This window comes from Cebus imitator, unplaced genomic scaffold (genome assembly GCF_001604975.1).
Source record: "Cebus imitator isolate Cc_AM_T3 unplaced genomic scaffold, Cebus_imitator-1.0 Scaffold105, whole genome shotgun sequence".
Taxonomy (NCBI): domain Eukaryota; kingdom Metazoa; phylum Chordata; class Mammalia; order Primates; family Cebidae; genus Cebus; species Cebus imitator.
This window is the reverse complement of record NW_016107420.1, coordinates 1,076,925-1,096,195: the sequence shown is the minus strand read 5'-3', so window position 1 is coordinate 1,096,195 and position 19,271 is coordinate 1,076,925. Positions and strand designations below refer to the sequence as shown.

Sequence of the window (19,271 nt, the reverse complement as noted above, 5' to 3'; positions counted from 1 at the left end):
GTGAAATAAATTTTTATTTTGCTTAAACACTTGTGATATGGGAATATTTCTGTGCTGTGTAGCTAAGCTAATCCAATCAATTCTACATATTTGACCCAGACATCTCTGATGAGCTGCAGTACTGTATTACAGGCTGCTGTTTAATATTTTAAAAGAACCTCAAGCTTAACCTGTCTGAAACCAAATCCAACATTTCTCACCTAAACTTCTCTTTTTCCTATATTTCATATCTCAATTATCAATGCCAGTATCTAGCCACTAATTCAAAAACAACATTAAACTGGATGTTTTATCTTTCCTTTGTAATAGAAAATAGCCAAAAACACTATCACCAAATAACTTTTGAATTCATTTCCTCCTTGAATTTACCCCCTTTTCAATAATTTATTCTTTTTATCTCTTCATCAGTTACAGCAATTTAATAGTACATATCAATATGCTCACTGAATCTTATATATTTGGGTAAGATATTTTATGATATTGGTCAATTTTATTAATATTTTATTAGCAATTATCAATAGTGATGTCTAAAACTCATGGACAATAACAGTAGCAATTATTCTAGGAATAAGCTAAACATAGATTGCAATACTACTACTGATAGGCTGTCTCATTCATTAACATTGTTGTTTGTATTTGGAATTGAGTATTACAGAAAATCAATTAAACACTCTGGCCTGTTCTAGGAATATTTCTTTATTGACTGAAGAATTCAATCAGTATATATATATTCATTTTCAAATCAATTTTCTCCTAGTGGTGGGCAGACCAGATTTTAATTCCATAGCTAGCAAGTAACAATTTCCTCACAAGAACATTTTGCTATCTCAGCTAATGCAAAGTGTCGTTAAGACGAAGTTACTAAAATAAAATTTAAAAATTATTGAATTACAGAATAATTTTACAAAATTGAAGTTGCATTGAGTTCTGATTGAGCATGGATTTTTTTCTCAATTGCATTCATGTGACAAGTGAATGAATGCAAAACATACAAAAACACAAGAAAGGGAGAAGAAACTACAGTAGATGAGAGGTGTCAAAAAAAATTGGTAAAAGGAAAGTAAATGGATACATGGTAACTTATACGATAAAGAAAGCCATTGCCAAAGCTCCCTCAAGAGAAAAACCAAAGGAAGCAAGCCAAGCCCCTCCTTGCAAACCGCTGAATTACTCAGAAATGAGAAACACTAGTGACTTGTAAATAACTACTAACGTTTGTGGGATAAGACTGAAAATAGGTTTGTTGAATGACAGGAAAGATGACTTCTCTAAAAAAACTTTTAACTTTCCTACCAATCCTTAGAGTACTCCTCTCTCCTCAACATACATTAACTTTATGCAGATGTTAGGCAAAAGAGAGTTTTATCTTGGGTCACTAGACACAGCTGACAGGAGTAGAGAGAAATAAGGGAACCAAATAAAAACAGTAGGTTTAATATGAAAGTCTACATCATCGAAAGTGGAACTCCCCAGCAAATTTCATATGCTCACCTGCAGGAGATTAGAAAATTCTGCTCTATGAACATTAGACCAGGATAAATGGACCCTAAACATTTATACTTAAAAATACTCAATTAAGTGACTCTCCTTACTGTGAGGTATACTAGCCATTTGCAAGCTGACTCATGCCCACTAAGCATCCAATCAACTTTTATTCTGAGGAGTAAATCAACATTTTGCTCAACATTGAAAACTGAATGCATGGTCAATGAGAACCACATATAAACCAATCCTCTAAATGAAAAATAGTGAACAAAATCAATACATAGAAAATAAGATATTGGATAAAAAAGAAAAATACATAGAATTATTATTTGAAAATAATAATTCAAAAAATATTAATTTTTCCAGAGACATAATAGAAGATAATGCATCCATAAGAGCACACTGAAATGATTAAAAAAGGAAACTCAGAGTAAAAGAAATAACTCTTGGAAATTACTGCATATAATAAAAGACATAAAAATATCCACAGAAGGGTTGGATGGTCCAGTTAAGAATACATTTTAGAAAGCAGAAAAATCACAAAGATATGGAAAACAGACAATAAAAGGTATTACAATTAGAGCAGTGATTTAAATTTTAAGAAAGAAATACAACAAGGTAAACAGAAACTCTAAAATCATCAAAGAAATAATATCAAAATATTTTCAAAGACTGAAATATATTTATCTTTCAGGATGTAGAAAGGCCTGCCAAGTACTCAACCCAGTGTAATGTATTTTTTTGTTTGTTTTGTGTTTTTATGGGGAGTGGCACACAGGTTGTACCATTTTGAAATTTTGAAATACCAAAGATAAAGAGATAATCACAAAATCTTCTGAAGAGATTAACAAGCACAACAGTTCACATTACACAAATCTAGATTTAGAATCAGAATATCATTTTTCAAGAGTAACACTAGAAACTAAAAAACATAACTTCAACATTTGGAAAAATACTAATTTCTAAACCAGAATTCCATCTTCAGTCAAATGCCATGTTCAATAATGTTTTTCATAATTGTAGAATCTCAAAAATGTAATGCCCATAATTCCTTTCTCATAAGTTTCTGGAGGAAATGTTTATCTAAAATTAAAAAATAACAGAAAGAGGATAAGCAAAAGGAATGTCTGGGATGTGGGTGAAAGGAAGTCTGGGGGTTAGCAGCCATGTAGCTGCCCTAGAGATAAGCTGTTGCAGAAGCTGGCTTAAAAAAAGGGGGAGGGGGAAGAACTCAGAAGATTACATGAAGCGTTTGTACAGACAGGATTTATGGTGTTTCTGGCATGTTGGAGTGATAAGTATGTGCAAATTAAACACATGATAAAACAAGTTATAAACTACAATAAAAACAGTTGCTCAAGAAACCAACTGTATTCAAAGTATAATACTAAGCTCAGACAAAAGTAAATTTATATACTCATAATAATATAAACATTGAATAATATTTTAACCAAAAATTATAATAAAACCCTTTTAGGATAATGGAGAGAGAGGAAGCATGCTTTATATGTATCAGCTGATAGTTAAAAGAAATTTCACTGTGGGACATTAATATAAACATATAGTCTAAGGGGGAAAATCAAGAAACAAATATCAGAATACTATTTAGACACAAATACCGGTAGAAACAGCTTAGAGGTTTACTGTTCTTGCCCCTGGTGATTGAGTATCTTGGATAGGGAGATTGGAGCAATAGATCTCTGTTTGTTCATTGTACTGTTTGATTAAAATTCTAATTTATTACATTGAAAACATTTTTTAAAGTATTTTTAAGAAACCATAATAATGTGAAGTATGTTAAGCTCTAGAACAACCAAATATTTCCTAGGAAGATAAATGACATAATTAGTAAGTTGTAACCATGACATAAAGTTATTGAAAAATAATGCTTTGAACATTTTCAACTATTCTTAAAATTTTGAAACCTGCTGATTTCTAAAAATGTATACTTTCCTTAGTATATACATACTGAGTATATATACTTTTTCCACTATTTGTTTAGCATACCCTGTTTTTCACTGTCAAAAAAAATCATTCTAGACTCAATTTTTCAGAAATTCTAAATTAATGAAGTATAAATTAATGTCTCATACCTGCTAGACAGCAACATCCAAAATACTGGCATGAATTCTGCATTAGAATAAACCTCAACTGAAAAGTAACAAAACTGAAAGTAATCTCTGTACAAGCCTAATGTTTTACAGCATAAAAATGTCACTATTAAAATTTTAAAAAAAGAAAAGTCTCCATTAGCTATCTGCAGTTGAGAAAACACATAAACAAAAATGTTCCCCATTCTATTACTTGTGCATTATCAGGAGACTTCATTTCTGCAATTTATATTCCCACCATCGTATTTTAATTTTATGAAGAGTTAGTCTGTTGCCTTTTTACTAAAGTGAGAGGGCAATGAAAACATTAAGGGATTGGACTATAATGCATTTGCAAAGGTGAAATCTTAAAGTGAAATCAAATGGGACAAAGGAAATCAAATGAGCTTAAGGATTTAACTATAACCATGGAATAAAAGGTTATTCAGTTTTGCAAATTCAAAGCAGTCTCTGATGAGTCTAATTAATGAATAAAATTCTTGTTTCTTTTACAATAGACCTTTAAACTATTTCTACTCAGCAGTCTTAAAATGATTTCACTAGGAGGTACTGGAGTTATTGGGCTGAAATGGCAGCTGCTGTTTTTCTTAGTTTCCTTTATTCCATAAAAGGATTGCTAACTTAACATTTGGCTTCAAAACACTTCACTGGCAACTCCCCTCTGCTTTTGTTTCTCCCCCAAAATCTAATCTAATTTAGAGTTTTCAAAGGAGATGGATTAGGTTCTTTTTAAAAGTAATTAAAACCATGATACCTTTCATTCACTAATTTCTAAACTGAGACTTACCTTTCAAAGAATTATTAAAGTAAAACAGGTAAAGTTTATCTTAGAAAATACCATTATCTGGAGAAGGGAGGATCCATATGTAAACTAAGCTCTCTGTACCTGTGGTTTAGCAAAATCCACAGGAAAAATAAAGTAGCTCTCAAATTGCATTTTGAAATGTTCAATAGGTGTCAACACATTAAATCCCTTAAAGATCTAGGTGATATATTTTTATGTTTGAATATGTATTTATTATAAAAATATATTCAGTTCCTTTCTGGTAACAAAGAAGAGCTGAAACTGACCCTATATTTGACCGAAGATTTACACAAATTTAAACAAAATATTACTCAGACAAAAGTTTACGGTCTGGAATCTTTTGGTGAGTCATTTTAGAGTGAACAAAACTAAACCAAATGAGTAGGGAGAAATGTAAATGACTTTAAAAATCCTCTGATTCAATTAACTAAGGGCAAGCTCCCTCATACTTTTCACAACTAAGGATTCTTTTGAGGATACAAATAGGCTAATTAAATAGGTAACATTGTGCCTCTTAATTACTCTCATTTCTCCCAGAAAAGTATTATATAAATTTAACAATCTACAGAAGCTAAGACATATAGTTTCAACTTTATGTGATAAAATTAAGTTAGAAACATATTTACAGGTAAATTTGTATAATTTCATATGTCATCCCCTAAAATAGAGTTCATTTATACAGAAGGAAGAATGATTTAAATGTGATTGAAAAGGTTTTTAATATATTATAATTGTAAATATATTAATTCATTGAACTGTAAGCCTATAAATAATAGGAAATTCATTAAGAAACAGGTTTGCAGCTAATGAGACATGGCAAATCAGTATGTTAAATATATATGGAGCAGATTTTAAAAAACAGATTGAACACAATCTGTAATGATTTAATGTATCCATCAAAATCTAAAAATAGATAATACATACAAAAGAATTTTATTTATCAAAGTACTTTTAAAATAAATAATCAAGGACTTCACACACTACTGTAATCATTTTCATTAATGTAATTTGTAATTTTCTGTATATAAATATGGATCATTTAATAGAAATCTTTCTGAAATGAATTAAAAATATCTCTGCCTTATTAAAAGGCATGTAGGTGACAATATTTAACATTTTCTTATGGACTGTTATTATTATGAACATCACATATGTAGAACTTGGAGGTTTCTGATTCTCTGATATTATCATGTCTAATGATATTTCCACTTTTATCCTGTGATGAATCCCTTCTTTTCTAGTCTACATACATATGTGACCCAGAAATAACTAAATGGTGATTCAAAAATTGGGTACTCATAGTGGCTCTATCATCTTACCACTTTTCCTATGAGAATATTTTTATCCAGAAAAGTACTTGTAAGCACCTAGCACAAAGTTCCAACCTCTAAAGTATTTATTTCATGTTTTTCTAAAATAAGTAAGTACATGAAGACAGCAAGCAAATAAATAAGTAACTTTGGGTGATAGACACAGTGGTAGAATAAAACTGTGAAACTTCAGCAGGACAAAATCTTCCAGGGAACTACAAGAAGTGAGCATTTTGTAACTACAGATTTTGCATGCAGAGGAAATAACATTTTCTATAACTAGAGCATATCTAATAATATAACTGAATTAACTGAGAGAAAACTTATCAAATGTATATTGGAAGCACACCTGAACACATGGTACATTCTAAAAGTGCCCATTATATTGACTTTCAGCATCTTTAAGCATTTTCATTACTTCTTAACTACAAATCAGAATGAGATTTTTGCAAAGGCCAATCAAAGGAGGCACGCAGTCAGAGTAGTCAATTTTGACACTGTCATCAGTTTTTATGTGAAATGTACTTGTATATTTCTAGATATTTCTTTGCTTTTTATTTCCTTGCTTGTATTTTACTGTTAGCTACTCCCCATGAATGATAATGGTTTCATTAAGGTAAACAAGAAATTCCTCCAAGGGTTCCTGCTGGTTCTGCAACATCCTGAACCAGTGTTTTACCTCCACTAACATTTTTTTTTTAAATACTACCTCATATTTCTGCAAAAAAGACAACTATCAAAAAATAGAAACTTATTCTACATCTCTTTAAAAGTTGTCTTGCCATTGGAATGACAATAAGTTATTTCAGTGCTTCTGCTACTAATTTAGCATTTGGGGCAAATTAACTAGTGGGCAAACATTCAATTTGGTGGCTAATGAGAAATCAGCTTTAAAGCAACTCCTGAAGGAAAACTTAAAAAAGAACAACCAAATTTTTGTTTTTGGGTTTTCTCTTCTCATGGCATAACAACAATATTCACTTAATATCCCATTCAACCTAATATCTGTATTCTATAACCTCCACAAATTTCATAGGAAACAAGTACTTAATTTTAAATTAAGAGATTCCCTTAACTTGCTCTGCTTTTTCTGTTTTCTATGGCATTTTTAATGTGTTAGTATTCTAGATGATTTATTCATTTAATTTACTTATTTGATATTATTTGTCTATACACACACACAAATGAAGGCAAGAACCATGTTCACTAACGTATCCAAGCATCTTGGCATATTACAGATGCTCAATATATATTTGTTGAATGAATAAATGAATTAAGCAAGTAATCAAAATTTCTTGCCATTTTTCATTTCAAAGTGAAATTACATGGAGCGTTACAAGTTATTAATTTCTCGAAGGCTGTATATTATGTAAATGTGAGTTCACAATTTAAAGGATCGAATATCTAGATGATCATATAAGTCCATGTAGGCACAACCTATATAAAGGATTTTTCCTAGGTCTTAGCTAAATATGCAAAATAAATCTGATATACTTATATGGCAACATCCACATCTTGAAGATGTTTATTTTATTATCTTAATTTAACCTAGGCAAGAGTAGTGGAAATTATTGAAATCTCAACAATACTATTGAGGGAGATATATGTTATGGGAATGTGGTAGTTTTAGGTCTAGTATTAGTTTCAGGCGACAAGTTGTTCATTCTCAATACGTTATCTGACTCAGGAGCTAACAAGGCGAGGAAATTATTTTAAAAGGGAAGATGAAACCTGAGACCCATTGCATGTCTCCAACCCAAATGAGACTCTTCGGTTGGTCTCCTATTTTAGCAGATTTTCATGGCTTCGCTTTTTAAAATGAACTTAGTTCAATACATTTAACCAAAATCTCCTTGGGTTTCTATAGATGTATCCCTATTTATAGCTCCAAATGCTGGCGTGTTCAGATTTTCAAATGCTGAAGAACTATGTCTTATCAAAAAGCAATAAAAATTCATTGAAAAGTACTTAAACATACAAGTTTTGAGACTCTATCTTTAAGGACTTTGAAAAAGAACACAGAAATAATATGAAGAAATAGTTTCAATCTGGATTTATTTTAATCTGCTTATTTCATATGAGAATAAGTAATCTTGCTATATCTGCTTATGTTAAATGGTGCAAAACAATCAGCCAGCATGATTGTGAGCATATGCAAATAAGAATACCTGCTGAAAAATTACAAATGGGTTATGAGTCAAGAGCTAATTATGGTGAGGGAAGGAACAAACAAATAAAACAAATAAAAATCCCACACCCAAGAAAACACAAATAGGCCGGATGTGGCAGCTCATGCCTGTAATCCCAGCACTTTGGTAGGCTGAAGTGAGAAGATCTCTTCAGCTAAGGATTTTGAGACCAGCCTGGGTAACACAGTGAGACCTCATCTCTACTAAATTAATGATATTAAAATTAGTGGGACATGGTGGTGTGCGCCTGCAGTGTGAGCTACTCGGGAGGCTGAGGTGGGAGGATTGCTTGAGCCTAGGGAGTTTAAGCCTACAGTGAGTAAGACCCTGTCTCAAAAAGTAAGAAAAAAAAAAAAGTAAACACAAATAAAGATGAAGTAATGTTTACTTATCAGAGGTTATATTCTGTAATGTCAGCCCTGTACTGAGAATATCTCATTCTCAATTTCCTCCTCTACATGAGAAATTTCCATTAGATAAAATGATTTCAGTTTAAAAGGAAAAGGGGTGTCCCATTTTACAAGGTTCAGTATGTAAAACAAAGCAACAGGAAAAGCGTGCAGGGCACCAGAGTTTGACCTGTTTACCACTCTGACTTTCGTTCCTACCACCCCATATGCCTCTTAATAACTGTCATTAAAACCTTTAGATACATTTTGCAAGTTTCTGGAAGGAATGAAGTGAATAGACTGCTCTAATTCTGAACATTTTTATTCTCTATGAGATGCCACAGTATAGCTATTGATCATCAATTTAAGGTTTATTCTCTTTCTTCATACCATATATAATTTTCTTATCATTCTTGTGAATGTAATACTTTCAGGGTATATATCAGACATAAAGAACAGCAATTTTGTACTTAACTTTCTCAAAGATAGATATCATACTTCAAGATAATAAGTCAGAAAAGTATTGCATTTTCACAACTTAGCAGTCAAAGCATATTTGCTTGTAACTTTTAAAACAGAAAATAAAAGAGACAGAATAAAAACTTCTCTGTCATTGGCTTGATATATAATTCTAAGAGTTCATTTAGTTTTAAATTCTCATTTTAATATGAAATCAAGTGGTCAATGAGTATTAAATTCTTTCTAATGTATCTTTAGCAAATTTTTTAAATGAATCTTAACTAACATTCAGAATAAACTTGAGATTCAAAATACTTCTCACGAGCATTCTCTCATCAAAGGAAGTTTACTTGGTGTTCTTAAATTAACACCAAAAACAGGAGGTGGTTAAGAAATGGGGCTAGAATGACAATAAGCATAAATATAAAATTGTTAAACAATTGGAAAATCTTCTATCTACCTGCAGTAACACACAGAATTTAGCTGTGTATACTGCCACCTATTATTCACTGAAATGTAACACAGTCTTCTTAGATAAAAGAACATTCACAAATATTCCTGAATGCAATGAAATTCTGCATGGACAGTGTGAACATCAACAATTTAAGACAAAAGCACCATATCAAATAGAGGTCCTTAAATATCATGGCATTTATCTTTCTAATTAATTTTTAAAATTAAATAAAACTTTAAGATTTATTACATTTATGCTTTTATCATGTAAAATTCTTCTTTGCATACAACAGATCTGATTTTAAAACAGAGAAATAATTAGGAGTTATTGTTATAGTCCTCAACTTAATAATCAGTCAGATCTCAGGCTCCCAAGCATACCCTTATTTTAAACATAAAAACATTCTATCAGTTATGAGAATGTCAGCTAACCCCAAACTAGTAATTTGAAAAAGAAAAAGAAACATTTTTACTTAGAGAAGCATTTGTTTTAAAATTATAAATGAATTTTCCCATCTCAACCTAGCCTATTTCTGATATATTGTTAAAAAGAATAATGATAAAGATCAGTAGACTTTTAAAATAAACAAACCAGGTGTTCTGGGTTAAATATTTACTCATTGTTTGCCTTTCTAAGATAAACATAATATTATTTTAATTCTAGGAAAAAATATAATTAATCAGATAAGAACCAATATACTAAAACAAATAAAGACATAAAAAACCTTTAGGAAAATTCCAATGTGAATTGCAATAAGAAATAAATAACTATCAAAAACATCAGTAACTTAGATTTTCAATGAGAATAGAATTTCTCAGTGCTATATATGCATGTTAGAAATAACATACCTCAGGATTCCAAAAAATACTGTCTACTTGGGCCCTGAAAACCAGCTTACAATTTGATATCTTTCCAACTGAAATAAGCCTCCTTCCAGAGTGTCTTGAATTTTAACACCAAAAATCGGGTTTTTAAAAATCCTCTTAATGAGGAATATCAATCCTACTTACCCACTCTTTCTACTCCAATGTCAAGAGAGACTTACATTTTAATAATAGACATGTCCAAAATTGTTGGACAAGCCTCAAGCCTCAGTTTCCCCTTCCAGCATCTTCATCTGTTGCTACTATCAGTGGTTTCACATGATTAGGCTACCTAGGTGTATCTCCCAAAAGAAGGTCACTTTCCATTTAGTGTCTTGCATCATGGAAAGAACTTCCCATTTCTGCTGTCCTTCAGAAACTTCTGTTTTGTTTTGCTTTGTTTTGTTTTTTGCCTTAGGGAGTAGACCTGAAAGGTACAATGTTAAGCTCGGTTTTAAAACACATATCTGAGTTATATAAATATTCAGTACTCTGTAGATTTAGTTATCTCATAGTTTTATATTTTTAGTGAATGCTTACACTCATCTGGAATTCATATTTGTATATTGTATAAAACGAAAAAACTAAACTTTCCTTTTCACAACGGTTGTGAAAGTTCTCCATTTTAATCCAAGTATACTCCATGTGTAGTGTCATCTGATTTTGTGTGATAATGTCTGTTTCACAGATCTGTTTCTACTTTATTATGACAAAAACAAAGGTCTAACTACAGTGCCATTTTTCCCTCGTATGTGAGCACACGTGTTCACGTGCATGTGCTTTACATTTCCACTTAAATTCTTGCATTCTGGACAACCATCCTCTGCTTTATTAGCTGGCCAAAATACAGAGTTAAGTATTTACAAATTCCATAATATCTAAATGACAAACATTATGAGTGTGTCAGTTATGGAATAAAGAAGACTGGGGCTAGCCATCAACCCAAGAGAAGAAAAAATATATAGACCATGGTGACCAACAAAACATATTTGAATTGAAATATCTTCATTTCAGGGGGTTGAAGAGCAGAGAAATTAGAAGCTAAACAGGGTCCCCTCTGGCTTGAAAATCAAGATGTTTTGAATCTAACAGGTCAATCAACCTTTCTTTTTAACTTAGCCCTGCAACATACTTCAAAATTAAAGTACCTCCTGATTCTACCTAGGGCAGCAAATGTTTTTCTGTCTAAGCCATTTCTTCTCTTAACATCTAACATTCTCATCTCAGGGGTTTCCTATTAGTATGACATCATGACTTTATAAAATAAACAAAACAATTCAGAATACTGGCCATTGTACTTACTCTATACATATTTATATATTCAATAAAGTATTATGAAATGAGAAGAAAATCCAATAACAAAAGAAAATCATAAGAAGAGATATCACGTTTGAGTAGCGGCAGTTTGGAGAAATGCACTGTGTTAATTGGGAGACATCAAGTATTGTAACAGACTTGTGATTAGGTATGGTAAATTTTTCATTTTAGGTAAGTTTTTTAAAAAATAACTAATTTTAAAAGACTTGTTACAAATGCGGATTATTAAAAACATAGCTTGTGATATTGAGTATAATATCTTAGAAATATATTTTAAAATTTAAAACAGAAAGTTAAAAAGTCAAGCATTCATTCATCCAGTCAGCACAACTTCATTAAGTACTAGTTATACAGCCAACAAATCCGTCCAAAACTGTGAACAACTGAATGATTGTCAGGTTCCTTGGGCTTAAACAATACTTTTACTGCTTGTATTGTCCACCAAAATGTAAATATGTTATTGTTAAATTAGATACTTGGTTAGGTAGTCTGACTAGGTATGGTTAAAAAAAAAAGTTTTGAGAAAGTCAGCAATCAGCACTTTGCTATTAAATTAAACCAGCAGCCAAGGTTCTCAAATATATATGCTAATGAACAAGCAACAATATTAGGCTTTATCATAACTCTAAGACTGAACATTGGCTATTAGCCCAAGACATACCAAAAGCATTTCTCAGGTGTGAATGCTGAATAAGGATCTCATGCATTTCTATTGACATCAAATTGGCCAAGTTGCTGGTGGAGATGGGGAAAACATAAATCAAGTGAAACAAAATTGAGGACTGCTGGAATTATGCATTTAAGCAAGTAGGTCCAAATTCAGAATATTGGCCCATAATTTAAAACATTCATTTGCTGTTTCTATGATCTTTATAGAAAAGTGTTTTACTATCCCTGCCTTCATTTCTTTACTGTTCAAATCCCTCTAACCCTCTCCAGATATTTCTTTCTACCAATCTGCCCTACTGTTGCCCTTAAAATCATAACAAAAGCTGTCCTTCTCTAGAAATCTTTGCTTGATTTATTTTATTCAAGTATTTTCTTTTTTCTCCATGTCTTTAGTACTCATAGGCATTATATGTTTTAATATTTTTCATACTGTTAAGGAAGTTATTTAAATATACATATATATATATACACACACACATTCCTTTATCAAATTGATTACAAAATCAAGGATTATGAAATCCTTGAGAAACATGTATCATAATTTACATTTATTTTCCATTCTCTCACTATTCCTATGGCTAGGCTCCAATGCAGCACCAATGCATGTTTTTGAGAGATTTTGCTTCTCAAATTGTAATAATTGCTAAAGAAAACATTAATAAAAGCAATCATAGGTGGAAAGTAGCAAGAAGGAGAATGCTGAAAAGAAAGTTCAAATACAATTGAGGCTTAAGGCTCAGAATTGAATATTCTAATGATTTCATTTTATTTTAGGAGGTTTATTTTTCACCAATTTGTTTTTAATTTTGAGAATTTCAGCACTCATTGGCATGAATAGAGTAGAAGGTATTAAGATGTTACACTAAAGAATTGGAAAAAAACTAAATGACTATCAAATTAGAGCCCTTTAATCATAAAACTTTAACAAATATTTAAATAAGAAAACTTTTAAAATAAATGAGCTATCTGGTTATCAAAATACTTTTTATAATATATCCACCTATCAGTTTTATTATATAAATTTTAACTTACAGAAAATGTAAGTTTATCTAAAAGAAAGCAAATAAAATTGCTATATGGTTATAGGAAAAGCTTATAGTTGACTTTTACATTTTTGAAGCTTAACTAAAATTTAGTTAATTGTCTTCTTCATTTATCATTTGCATCTATTTTTCAAAATCATATTGCAATTTCCTTCAAAATAGGGACATGGTAAATTTTTGGTACCTGCTTAGTAAATAATACATATTTGATTAAGGAAATAAAACCCCCAAGAAAAATTTTCAACAAGTATCTATTTATAGACTACCTCATTCAAAACATCTTACCATACAAATAGTTAACATTTACTGAGAATCAACTATAGAATAAGAATTTTATCTATAACATTTCGGTTGAAGCTTCAAAATAACAAGGTCAATATATCATCATAGTTTAATAAATGTTTCAAATGTTTGACACACTTAATAGAGCTTCAAAGTAATTTGTCCAAGTTCAAATATTTCAAAAAGCAGAATATGAACCCAAATTTGGTTTAATTCTCAAGATTATGTTCTTCACAAATTTACCGTATCATCTACTGTCATAGTTGGGTACTGTCAGAAATGAGTAAAAGTGATGTACAACCTACCCTATAGAGTCCACATTACATATACTCTGAATTACTGATTATATTTCTAAACTAAACATAATCTTTTTTCTTCTGTCAGTTCTTAGAGCAAAATATTAATACAAATTCTACTTACAGTAGTAAATATGCTCCTGCAATCATCTTTGTTTGATTATGTCTTTAGAAATTTAAAGATACTTTTATGTTCTTATCCATTTTTCTCCTTGAAGGAATAAATTTAATTGTTTAATTTTGAAAAATGTATAATTAAAGCCATTTTTAAGCAACACTGAAGAAGAAATTAGCATGAAGTGATACTTGAAATTCATTTAACGAAACACATATCCCCTTTTAAAGATGGATTCAGAAATGTGTACTAAATAAACACCAATATCTGCACCATGTAAACTGGGTACATTTCTTGATTTTTCTTTGCTTTCAATCTTTGACGAGTTAAGAGAACATGATATACTTTTGGGATCATTGATCAGCGTTCTTTAGGAATGAATGAAGCACAGGTGCCTTTCTTTTGAACCTGTTTCATCAGTTTTCTTGTTCCTTAGTTAAAATCCATGATTTCCACATTGGGTACTTCTCCACAAGAAAGAGATGGCTGCTTATAATATCACTCTCTTGTAAGAAAACATATTCAAGCTTTGTTTCATTGATAAAAATTCTTAAAAAAAAGAACCCTCAAACATGTTTATGGATTCCTCCACCACCCAACTCAGTGTTGTACTAGCCAATTTGACTAGGATAAAATCAGCATTTCTGTCTGTCCAAAATCTTGATTAACTCTACTTCTAAGATAATTTGAGTTTTTTGTTTGTTTTATCTCCTAAGTAAATTAAATTCAGATAGACTGAAGAAAGCCCATGGGTAATAAAATGAGCCTGTATAAGCAGCAAAAGATCTGGATTTGAATTCTATAATAATCTGGTGAGTTACTTAAAATTCTGAACATCTTATTAGCCTTAATTATAATGTTGGGATAATGAAACCTATATAGATGGGGAATATCAAAATATAACTTATGTAATAATTCTAGGTACACACTAATCTGTTTAAAAACCATTAGTAACTTTCACCTAAAAAGAATAGATGAAATTTGCAATAAAATAGAACAATAAAGTACAGCATTTGCCAAGCCCACTTAAATAAGATATCATGGAAATAAAGTTTCTTATACAGTTATACTAACCACACAGGGAAACTAAGAGAAATATTTTTTAATTGAATTATCTGTTTTACTGTTTGTTCTGATTTACTATGTTAATTCTAATGTAATTCTAATTATTAATGTAATTCTCAAGCTGTGTTATATTCTTTTGATAATGTCTTTCTCCAATAATTCTTTAAAACTCTTCAGAATATAGTTCTATGATTTGCAACCCTAATCACAATTTGAGTAATCTTATTCTGTATTTTCAAAATCAAGGGATTTCTTTTTAAGAAAATCGTTTACACTTCCCAGACAAACAGTAATACATTCTGGTTTTGTATCACTATCAAATAAGTAAAACCACTGGGTAAGGAAAAAAAACAATTTTTTCTTGACAACTTCTCTCTTACTCATATGAACTCAATTGGGTCTCACAACTAATTTTTCAAATTGTTATATATTGACCTCCATATTTGAAGCTTCATTTTTCTGCCTCTGGGCCACATCAGTAAAACCCACACATCTCCCCATTAAGCAAAGCAGCTGGCTTTTTAAATGTGATACCTTATAATTCTTCTTTACAATCCTAAACACATCATTGATTTCAGTAAAAGTAGTTATTAATGCTGTCAAAAGCAGAAACAGGGATTCAATGACTTTTTTTCTGTTCTTCCTTTTTTTATAAACTTGGATAATTAAGATTAAGCCTAATAATGTGACTTTAGAGGCCTCTGGGTGATTAGCAGTTTCCTGTGGTTGAGGATGAAACACAGCACAGATACTGCCTTCACTTAAAATTCAACATACCTCCCAAAAAACAGCCACTTATACAAACCACAAATGGTTAAATAAAAATGTTAGGCATAGTCAATAATCATAACACAAAGGAAACTAGATTTTTGTGTTTTTCAGACTCAAAACACAAACAGCACATAAAATTTTATTTGATTGATTTTTTTTTCTGTAATTTAAGACAACCCATAGGGTAAATTTTGTCTATTAAGGCTAGAAAACTAAGGTGCCTGACCTTTTTGCTAACCCAGGTATGTTTCCAATGCTGTAAAGAAAAAAACAATGATCTGAAAAAGACAGGATGAAACAAATATGAAGATGTTAATAAACATTTTGGAGAAATAAGATTTTTTAATATCCAAAGCAATGGAAGAAAAGGGTAAGAAGAGATAATGTATTTTGATTTTTAGGAAAAGAAGTCATGAGGCAATAAAGACTGTCATTTTGAATGAGATCTATTTATTTGCATTCTGAAGGATGGTATGGAACAAACAGAAGTTTGCAAAGGACTATTTACTATCAAAAGACACAATATGCGAAGAATCTGACAAGAATGCATGTTCAATGTTTGTCATCAACCCACCTCCCCAAAACCCAAAGAAAATATATGCATATATATGTATATGTACACACACACACACACACACACACACACCCACCCTTGGAATCAGCATCACAAACCAGTGCCCAATTGAAAAACATTCCCGGACCTCTTATTGATCAATTTCCCTTATAGAAAGAAGCAGAGTATAGTATCTGAACTGAAACATTATTATTAGAAAATGATATTGTGAGCATTAGGATGTATAATTCATGTTGCTTTCATTTGCTTGGACCATTGTAAAAATCCATAAATCATTTTTTGTTCATGTATTGCTTAAGTGCAATTTGTCATTTTGCATTAGAGGGTGGCTTCAGCTCATTCAGTGCTTTTAATTCACTGTTTAGAGTTTAACAAAATGCTGGCCCTGTTTGATAACTGAAAAGGCACTGAAATGTGAAGCCACACCAATATTAACTAGGTTAAAGAAAATGGAGAAGCACATTTCTGCTTTAAATATCAAGATAATGGTGCTTGATGGCATACCTAGTATTTTTAGTCCCAAGAACAAGGATTGGAGTGTTCTCTAAGGGGTTTGAAGGATTAAAACACAGTAACTAAAGAGTTACCTAAATACTTAAAATAGCATGTGCTATGAATCTTTTCCAGAAATTCTAGTCAACATTCACTTTTTCCTATAGATGAGCAAAAACTAACACAATGTCTGTGGCTTTGGCTCTAAAGCCTTGCCTTCCCACCTCTTAAGTTAGGTTACACTACCACAGATAAACCTATTTCATGCTTACCCATAAAAGATGCAATGCACTTTAGGCCTTTTGTATTTGCTCTCGGTGCTGTGCTTGCCGGGAATGACAAGTGCCAGGAACAACCATCTAGTTCAATCCTGGTGGAGCCTGGTTATTGATAAATTAATTTTTTCTTCCAATTCTAAAAAAAAAAAAAAAAAAACTTCCTTCAAAGCTCTAGGCACACAGCAATAATAAGAGGATTTAGAAACAAATTGCTTTCGAGTCATGTTAAATCACTGCAAACACTCGTTTATCCAAAGGCTGGTTAACAAACTTGTTTCTGCCCCACCCTTTGCGGCAAAGGGCAGAGAAGACAGCAACCCCTTAACCCAGTTTCAAAGTTTGTAAAACACACCTGTGGGATCCTTAGCGCCCCCTATTTCTGCTACACTTAAAGCCCAATGAAATAAAAAATATGCACTATCACTGTAATATATAAACCAGGACTTTTATGAAAATTGATTTTGATAACCTGCCTCCAAATAATACAACTGCTTTTCCCCTCTTTCTTAGGGTGTCGTTTGTCCTGGCTCAAACAGTTTGTACTTCTGCAGGGTAGATGGGGCAGGGTGAAGAATGGAGGGTTATGTACACTAGATTTCCTCCTCCTTTTCCGTTCCAGTAATGGGGGGATTCAGGAACACAGAATATACATGACACTTTAAAGACGTAGTCAGCTTCATTACTGAGGCTGCCGTATATGTAAGCATCACCTCACTAAATTCTGGGGTCCACGGGAGTAAAAATGAAAAAGAAAAATGCAGGGATCTGCTTGATTGACACAGCAAAGGAAAAAGTAAACCTGTTACATTTAAGAGGCATTTTAAAAGGCAAATTTAAAGTGTTGTTTGTTTTCTGGGTGACGGGGTGCGGTTGTTTTAATGGCTCTAGGGAAGGAGACACAGAACGCTATTAATGACAATATTTGATCTTGGCTCCAAACAAAATGCTCTTGGAATTGCCCTTGGCTGGAGCTATCTAACGGGAGGCGGAGGACGAGGCTCTGTTCTGTTCTGCCGGGAAGAAGACCCCACAGTCGCCCCGTCGGTCCCTGGCTGGCGCCACCGAGACTAGAAGCCGGAGAGGCGAGACCTCTAGGGGGGTCTGGGCTCAGCGATGCTGGTGCGGACACAGACCCTTGTGACCCAAGAAATCCCGTAGAGCCCCCAAAAGGCGAGCTCTGCCCAACAAGGGCTCCAAAGCAAAATTCTCTGGCCTGCCCTATGCTGATTTCGCCACTAGGAGACGCCTGTAACCCACGTTTGCGGAGAGAGTTCCATTCAAACACATTTGCCACCAAAAAAAAAAAAAAAAAAAAAAAAACAACGCAGCTCAAGCTCAAGTGTTACAGTGGATGTAGTGATTATTTACAGGCAAATCTGGCCATCTCTCCATGTTTTCATCTCCACCTCTGGAAGCACTCTGGCTTTCAGTATACGACCCAAGTCAGCTCAAACTTCATCTACATTTCGGGGGCAGAAACCCTCTTCCCCAGTTTCTGGATCTGCATTGTCATTCAGCTACACGTCTCTCACATGCAAACACGCGCTCACTCGCGCGCACACACACAAGTGTTTCCATGCGTACAAATGAACACATTAGAAAATTACCGTCATTTTTTAAAAGGCTCCAGGATTCTGACGAGTCAGCTTGAAGACCTCAAAACATTTCATTTCCTGCAGATCTGAAGGAAAAGAAAGGGGGGAGGGGTGGGAAGCACAGATGCAATACCGTATTAATATTCAGATACACTATAGTCTCCTTTTCATTGATCCACAGGTCCCTTTATACACTGCCGCTCCATTCTCAGCCGCAGACGTGATGCTAAAATCATTTTAACTGCAGCGGTTTTCGCTTGGCTTTGGCCAGTCTTCAATTTACTGCAGCTGGTAAAGGATTAGCCATTTTTGCTGCCATCCTTTCCTTCTAAGCGCTCAAAGGCAGGACCCATCTTCATGAAAGAGCCAAGTGCGGGGGCCAGGGGGACGGGTCGTTGGCTGCGGTGGAAGTGCAGAAAGCAGGGCAGTAGACGTGCATATGCGGGACTCTCAGAAGCATGTCTCCGGCTACAATCACGCCCATGGACACTTGCCCTCCTCAATTCCCTGCCAGAAGGGAATGGCAACGTACCTCTGGGTCAGGAAAAGGACTCTACTTTTCCCGCAGGTTGTGGTGGTGATATTCTCGGATCATTCATTACCAGAAAGCAGCAAAAGACCTTCCTATCTCTTTGCATAAGAAGAAGATTGAATAGGGGCTTCTGTAGTGAATAAACAACCAATTCCTTACTAGTAGCCCGTTAATTTA

At 32.8% G+C, this 19,271-nt stretch overlaps 2 long non-coding RNA genes across 2 annotated transcripts in view; both read right to left on the bottom strand.

Annotated features, from left to right (window-relative positions):
- Positions 1 to 10,293: 10,293 nt before the first annotated feature.
- On the bottom strand, positions 10,294 to 13,886 carry LOC119472569. The gene is made up of 3 exons (XR_005201712.1): positions 13,797 to 13,886; positions 12,044 to 12,117; positions 10,294 to 10,492 (listed from the first exon to the last, which is right to left on the bottom strand). It is a non-coding gene; the product is annotated as an uncharacterized LOC119472569 (long non-coding RNA).
- A 295-nt stretch (positions 13,887 to 14,181) lies between these two features.
- The window catches only part of LOC108310575, a 6,564-nt gene continuing 1,474 nt past the window's right edge, over positions 14,182 to 19,271 (bottom strand). The window contains exons 2-4 of the long non-coding RNA XR_001827812.2: positions 18,575 to 18,648; positions 16,962 to 17,103; positions 14,182 to 14,254 (exon numbers count right to left, since the gene is read on the bottom strand). This is a non-coding gene — a long non-coding RNA (uncharacterized LOC108310575). The remainder of the gene's footprint in view (positions 14,255 to 16,961; positions 17,104 to 18,574; positions 18,649 to 19,271) is intronic.